Source organism: Ctenopharyngodon idella, chromosome 21 (assembly GCF_019924925.1).
Source record: "Ctenopharyngodon idella isolate HZGC_01 chromosome 21, HZGC01, whole genome shotgun sequence".
In the NCBI taxonomy this organism is placed as follows: Eukaryota; Metazoa; Chordata; class Actinopteri; order Cypriniformes; family Xenocyprididae; genus Ctenopharyngodon; species Ctenopharyngodon idella.
Window position 1 is genome coordinate 7582 of NC_067240.1, and position 8614 is coordinate 16195.

The following is an 8614-nucleotide window of genomic DNA, read 5'->3' on the forward strand; positions in this document are numbered from 1 at the left end:
GACAAGCAATCTCGCAAATGTATACTGTAATACTTTAATGCTGGAGGGAGTGCGATGCTGGATCAGGATTATCGGGCTGTGGCCTTTGGGCCTTCGGCTCGGTTCGCTGGTCCAGAGCAAGTTCAGATCGGAAACTTCGCATTCCTAAAAACCAGAAACAGCAACCAAAAAAACAGTCAATAACACTACAATGCGTTTTTCTAAGACCAAACAAAACGTTAGCAATCCCAAATTGGAAACTACCTTAAAGAACAGATTAACTTTCGAAACTAGCCTCCGACCCAAAACTGGAATTCACAGTTCCTCCACCCTCACAAACATGCGCCGACCCGTGCCTTTCCTCGTTCTCCCTACTTTAAACCACACAATCTGGTGAGATTGTGATGGGGGGAGTTCGTTGTAAACCCAAAAAACCTAACCCTAACCCTAACCCAAACCCTAACCCAAAAAACAACAATCTATACCCAAAAAACGCAACAAAAACACATTAAAATCAGACAAATATAAATTATAATAACACAACCCCACCCAACTCCAACCCAAATAAAACACAAGTCCAACTTCACCATTAGGAGCACCAGATATTTGCATATATATGTGTATATATAGTAGAGTGCAATACCGTATCTCGACGCCTGGTGGCGCTAGAGCTCCCAAACTGAGATCAATCAACTCCCCGCCCACTAATTAGTATATATACCAAGTTTCAACAATCTATGACCTATAGAACCCAAGATATACAGGATAAGAAGGATCAGTCATTGACTCATCCCCGGTATTGGACCCTATATCCTAACCTAACCCTAACCCTAACCCTAACCCTAACCCTAACCTAACCCTAACCCTAACCCTAACCCTAACCCTTACACTAACCCTAACCCTAACCCTAACCCTAACCTAACCCTAACCCTAACCCTAACCCTACCCTAACCCTAACCCTAACCCTAACCTAACCCTAACCCTAACCCTAACCTAACCTAACCCTAACCCTAACCCTAACCCTAACCCTAACCCTAACCCTAAACTGAGTTCAATGAACTCCCCGCCCACTAATTAGTATATATACCAAGTTTCAACAATCTATGACCTATAGAACCCAAGATATACAGGATAAGAAGGATCAGTCATTGACTCATCCCCGGTATTGGACCCTATATCCTAACCCTAACCCTAACCCTAACCCTAAGGATATTAAAGATTATCGGGCTGTGGCCTTTAGGCCTTCGGCTCGGTTCGCTGGTCCAGAGCAAGTTCAGATCGGAAACTTCGCATTCCTAAAAACCAGAAACGGCAACCAAAAAAACAGTCAATAACACTACAATGCGTTTTTCTAAGACGAAACAAAACGTTATCAATCCCAAATTGGAAACTACCTTAAAGAACAGATTAACTTTCGAAACTAGCCTCCGACCCAAAACTGGAATTCACAGTTCTTCCACCCTCACAAACATGCGCCGGCCCGTGCCTTTCCTCGTTCTCCCTACTTTAAACCACACAATCTGGTGAGATTGTGATGGGGGGAGTTCGTTGTAAACCCAAAAAATCTAACCCTTTTCGGCGAGTATCGCCTTCCTTTGTGTGAGTGTTGGCCTATTTAGTGTGCTTCGGGACTCATGTGTGGAGCGGCCAGTTGTGCATTAGGAGAGTGCATAACCGCTTCCGATTTCTTCGGAAATCGGTGGTTGGATTTATCGTATTCGCTATTGTTTATAGAGCGTTTTACCATCACGTTGTCTTCTAAGAACTTCAGTTTCAGTTATTTCACTCTGGTTCTCTTGAGGAGAAAATGCTACTCCTTCCATCTTCTCTGTTTGAATTTTCAGATCTGTTCACCTTTTCCAGATTCATTAGATTCTTTTCCGGATGTACCTTAACCTTCATCAAGAACTTGAACTATAGACAGATCTTACACATTCCTTTCTACAGATTCCTCTAAATTAGGATGATCGGCCTTCTGCACTTTGGAGGTTCCACATCAGGCAAGTTTCCATTTTCAACAGGTTCTTTCAGGCTAGGATATCCTTTATTTGACAGTGAATTGGAAGTTATAAAGGCAAACTTGGTGCATTACCTATGATAGAAAAGGAAAATCTCCTCTTCCTCGTCCATGGCTTCAATTCAAGTATTGTAAATGCTTGCTGCTGTAACCAAACAATGCTCACTCTGCACAGTTCAATCAAGATCTTCATCAAGTCAAGACTTCCACAAGGATTTCACAATTATTTACAAGCTAACCCAGTGAATTAAACAGTTTTCAACTTGTGCCAGCAAGTCAACACATTTCAAGTATAATCCATTTATTTCCATCCAAGGTTTTGTCTAAAGAGAAAACAAAATTAAGTTGACAAAGCCACCTTGCGCCATGTGGTTGAAAACTGTTCGTGCATTTGCTGACAGGCATTTTAGGTTGACTACTAAAAACCACTGACAGGTAAGGACACAGATAAGTATTAACATAACAAATAAAACAAATTCAAAGAAACAAAAGACTTAAGTACCACTTAACTCATATTTACCACATTTAACTTAACATTTATGTGCAGCATGGATTACTCATGAATCTGTTTGCATATACCAAAACCAATGTGCTGCGGTGTGCGTGTGCACCCACATTGCCAGAGGCAACGGCAAAGGAGTAATAAGGTAAGATGGTGTGTTTAAGTGTAAGTGCTGCACGGACCCACAGACACAAGTCAGTTACATGGGGATACAGAAAGGTTGATAGAATTTTCCCTCTAAATAAACGGACACATTCTAGTCTAATTCTACGGAGCCCCGGACATGACATGCAGGAAAAAAATAGTAGGCTAAATCGTGCGCATGATTTATTAATTTGTTCCCTCGATTTACTAAAACGTGCGCACGATTTATATTTCATTCCCTCGATTTTTGAAATCAAGGGAACAAAATAGTAAATTGTGCGCACGATTTAGTAAATCGAGAGAACGGATTAGTAAATCATGCGCACGATTTAATTTTTTCTCTTGCATGTCATGTGCGGGGCTCCATATAATTCCAATAAACAACTCAAAGATTCAAAAATCTCAAATGAAGATTGTTCTAATGGACATTATTTTCATAAAAGAGAACATTTTCAAAAATGTTAAAAATCATTTCAAATGGACATTTTCATATGTGATCATAAATCATGTTTTTCAAATGGACAATATTTTCATAAATCATGTATTTGAAGTAGACAGTATTCTCAATGTATATGAAATGGACTTTTTTTTTAAACGATGTATTTGAAATGGACAGTATTTTATAAATATGTTTGAAATGTACAATATTTTCATAAATCATGTACTTGAAGTTGACTTCTTAAATCATGTATTTGAAATGGTCAGTGTTTTCATAATTCATGTATTTTATGTATTTTTAATATTTTAATGTATTTGAAATGGACATTTTTTCATAAATGATTTATAAGTACTGTCCCTTTCAAATACATTAATGTGAAATGGGATTTTTTTTTTTCGTTTCTTAAATCATGGAAAGTATTTTCAAAATGTATTTGTAATGGACATTTTTATTATGTATTTGAAATGGACAGTATTTTTATAAATGTATTTGAAATGGACTTTTTTTTTTTGAATCATGTATTTGTAATGGACAATATTGTTATATTAAGGGGCTGTTTACACAACATTGTTTTCAACTAAAAACAGAAAACTCTTTATGCATTTTGGTCATTTATTTACACGACAGCGTTTTGGTGGCCTGAAAAAGCTAACTTTTGAAAACAGGTTTCAAAGTGGGAGCTTTTGAAAACGATAGTTATCGTCTCCATGTAAACGCAAATCTGTGAAAAAGGTGAAGGCATGCACATGCGTATTACGTGTTTAGTCTATCCACCTTATTTTTTTAATGCGGAAATAAGGTGTTTTCTGTGAATGTGCAAGACTTCTGATTAATTAGCCTCTAAAGGGAAATAACGAGAAGAATATGAAGTACACTGTAAAAAATACGCAAGATGCATTTCAGTTGTTTGTAGTGAAAATGATCTTAGACGACTTTAGTATTAATATCACTATAATATGGTTGCAGTTTTTGTTTCATTACTAGGCTGGTGTCAAATAATGCAAATGAGTGGAGTATAAGTTATCTGGCTAATCAGGGTAGTACTTAAGTGAACTAAAACATTTATCGGTCATTATAATATAGTTCAAACAACATATATCATAATGTGATTTTGTAGGAATTGTAATCAGGCACTAAAGAGAGTACCCATTAAAAGTTCTTTGAGCCAATGGGATCATTTGGGGTCCTAACGGAGACCCGATTTGTCATGACTCCAGGCACCCATCTCAGTGTGCATACTATCCATCCTAAATAGTATGTGACATTAATATTCAGTACTATTTATGGTGGAAAGGGTGGACATTGGGATGCAGGGCAGGGCTGCATCTGAAATCTCATACTTCCCTACTATATAGAAGGTGAAACACAGAATGTGACAAAATACGTATATCCGAATTCACAGAACTCATAAAACAGTACCCAGATGACCTACTACATCTGAAGTGTGCATACGATGGACACTTTACTATCCCATGAGGCCACAGGAGAGGATCTGTGAATGGCAGTGAAGCGATGGTAAGTCACATGATAAAGACAACATGACGAATGTAGTGCATCCGGATTACATTCATACTACACGCATTCATACTATATAGAACATACTTTTTAGCGGTTGTGAAATAATTACTTATTCAAAATAAGTACCTACTGAGGAGAGTATGAGATTTCAGATGTGGGTAAGATTATAACATGATTTCAATTCAGATTTCAATATTTCATGGCTAATTTTTATGCTGAGTTGTAATAAGTGGGAGGCAGTCATGATTATTGTAATTAATTTGAACATTTTCCTCAGTTAGAAGTAAGATGTCTCACCATATCTGCGAGGGAGATGTAGAGGAACATTCCTCCAGCAATGGCAAAGATAGCATTTGGAGCAAAACTACTGCCCAGCAGGATCCCCAACGCCAGACCCAGATAACAGCACATCACTGACAGTAAGTTAAAACACGAAGCCTGACCAACACTTATGCCCGAGTTCAACAGAATCACAAAATCACCTGCAGAGAGAAAATCTGACTTAAAAAATTCCATTGAAGTGATCTTTTGATGATGGGTGTCTATGCCTGTGTTTTACCCAGCTCATGAGGGAACTCTTCACAGAAGATGGCAATAGAGGTGCTGAAGCCGGTGAGCAGAGAGACTGTGAAGGACGCTCCGATGGCCAGACCGTCTATGAAGTTATGTATGGCATCACTGACAGTGATCATCCACGCCACAGTCTTTATATTCGACATGCCATCCCCTTTAAGCCAGCGACAAGCTAGTAAAACACAAGCATTCTGCACAAATGTAACACAGAATAGACTTTGTTAGAGGCACACATTCACACAAAATACGTTCTTGGGGGTCATTCACACAGAATGCATTTTGCAACTTTTTATCTCACAATTCTGACTTTTTTCTTGCAATTGTGAGTTTGTCTCACAATTCTGACTTTTTTTTTCTGCACAATTGAGGGAGATGGGGGCCCTATCATACAGCCGGCGCAATGTGACGCCAGGCACGACGCAAGTGTTTTTTGCTAGTTTCAGCTCGACACAGGTATCATTTTAACGTCCAGCGCCACGTTGTTTAAATAGAAAATGCACTCACGCCCATCTGTTCGGCCATTGTCTGAAAACGAGGTGTGTTCAGGCGCATTTGTTGGCGTGTTGCTATTTTGAGGAACTGAAAACGACTGCGCCATTGACCAACTGAAACCTGCTCTAAAGTCAATGGTGCAGTATTATTTTTGTTATTTAAAGGGTGCATTAGTAAGATGCGCTTATAGGCGGGTGCACACATCGCACTTGTTACACACACATACATGACAAATATTAAAAATAAAAGGATTACAATGTAAAAGATTATTATTGTGTGCATAAAGATAAAAATGTCATAATGGATAGTCATTGCATGTATCAGATTTACCTATTTGCAGTAATGACAAATGAAATTGGCTAATTATTTGACCAATAGTGGCAATACACACTTATTTAAACTGACTCGCGAGCGGAGAATGGGAGATGAGACTCTGATTAGTTTATTGTTTATTACACCCAAAACACACCCATGACTCATTAAGAAAATAGGTACAACCCTTTTAGGCCATGCGCCTGACGCGCCGACCATTTTTTTCCGTCATTAAACTAGCAAAAGTGGATTTGGACACGCCCTGAGTGCACCTGCATCATGAACTTCAGATCATGTGCTCAGATCGTTAATAGACTCGCAATTCTGACATTTTCTTGCGATTGCAAGTTAATATTTTGCAATTTTTAGAAAAACAATGAAAAAGCAGCTTTGCGTTTAGACATAAACTCTGTGAGATATCTATGTGAACACGAGCTATACATGCGTGTTTGCCAATGCTCTTTTTTCATTCCTCTGTCCTGCATCTCACATTTTATTAACAATTTTTTTTATGAAGCAATTTGGATCAACTGAAAGTTTCAACCTGGAGAGCTGTGCAGCTTTGACTCTTTAAAAACAGACTATGCATTGTTTGATGTAATGAAAAAAGTTTGCTATATTTGGATCCAGAATAACAGATTTTGAATCTAAAAATACACCTAAATATAAAATTAAGAAGATTTACTTTACAAATTACAAAGAAGAATGTTAAATTGTAAGTATGGACATAAACCTTTAATATAATTACTTACCTATTTAATTACAGATTATTTTTGTAATTTTACATACATTTGTAATTTAAGAAAACAGAAAAAAAATACAGTATAAATAATACAGTAATTTTCCTGTATAAAAAAAATGAGAATTACTGTAATTTGTCATGAAAAACAGGCGATTAAGAATCAACTTGACGGAGCTCCAAACTCAAACAGTGTGGACTGTCCTATTTGATAAAGGTGTGGGGTTTGTGCAAACTGAAACCATCAAACAGGTTTGAAACCAAACAAGCAGCACCACCAAACAGGTTTAGGCATGGGAATCATATCAGAATCCCCAGAAAAAAATCTTCCCATTCCATCCCCAGTGTATAAGAATACTTGTGAACCCTTAAGGAACAAAAATATATGGGAATAAACTGCAAAATATAATGCGATATATTACAAAATACATTTCCATATATGGGAAACTAGTGCTTACAGGTGCTGGTCATATAATTAGAATATCATCAAAAAGATTTATTTCACTAATTCCATTCAAAAAGTGAAACACACAGACTGATATATTTCAAATGTTTATTTCTTTTAATTTTGATGATTATAACTGACAACTAAGGAAAATCCCAAATTCAGTATCTCAGAAAATTAGAATGTTGTGAAAAGGTTCAATATTGAAGACACCTGGTGCCACACTCTAATCAGCTAATTAACTCAAAACACCTGCAAAGGCCTTTAAATGGTCTCTCAGTCTAGTTCTGTAGGAAGAGAGGAGAGGCACACAATCCATGTTGCTTGAGGTCCAGTGTAAAGTTTCCACAGTCAGTGATGGTTTGGGGTGCCATGTCATCTGCTGGTGTTGGTCCACTGTGTTTTCTGAGGTCCAAGGTCAACGCAGCCGTATACCAGGAAGTTTTAGAGCACTTCATGCTTCCTGCTGCTGACCAACTTTATGGAGATACGGATTTCATTTTCCAACAGGACTTGGCACCTGCACACAGTGCCAAAGCTACCAGTACCTGGTTTAAGGACCATGGTATCCCTGTTCTTAATTGGCCAGCAAACTCGCCTGACCTTAACCCCATAGAAAATCTATGGGGTATTGTGAAGAGGAAGATGCGATGCCCAACAATGCAGAAGAGCTGAAGGCCACTATCAGAGCAACCTGGGCTCTTATAACACCTGAGCAGTGCCACAGACTGATCGACTCCATGCCACGCCGCATTGCTGCAGTAATTCAGGCAAAAGGAGCCCCAACTAAGTATTGAGTGCTGTACATGCTCATACTTTTCATGTTCATACTTTTCAGTTGGCCAAGATTTCTAAAAATCCTTTCTTTGTATTGGTCTTAAGTAATATTCTAATTTTCTGAGATACTGAATTTGGGATTTTCCTTAGTTGTCAGTTATAATCATCAAAATTAAAAGAAAAATTAACATTTGAAATATATCAGTCTGTGTGTAGTGAATGAATATAATATACAAGTTTCACTTTTTGAATGGAATTAGTGAAATAATATTCTAATTATATGACCAGCACCTGTATATGTTTCAATATACTGCAATATATGAATTGACCATGTATGGCTATATATCGATACATATAAAATATTTAGAAATTAAGACAAAAATAGCATTACATGTAATATTCATAAAGTGTTATCCTTTATTGTGTACATATATTGCACATACATGTTCCCATATAAATATGAATGTATGTACATATATATATATATACACACACATTAACAGAATGAGTTACAGCATATATATATATAATATATAAACCTTTTAAATTCCAAAATAATACAACTTTAAACACTAACAGATAACAGGTACCTGGTTGCTGAAACCACACCCGCCTAGCAGGACGTGATCATGTTAGCAGGCCAAAGAAGCTGTCTATCTATCTTAGATACTATCTAA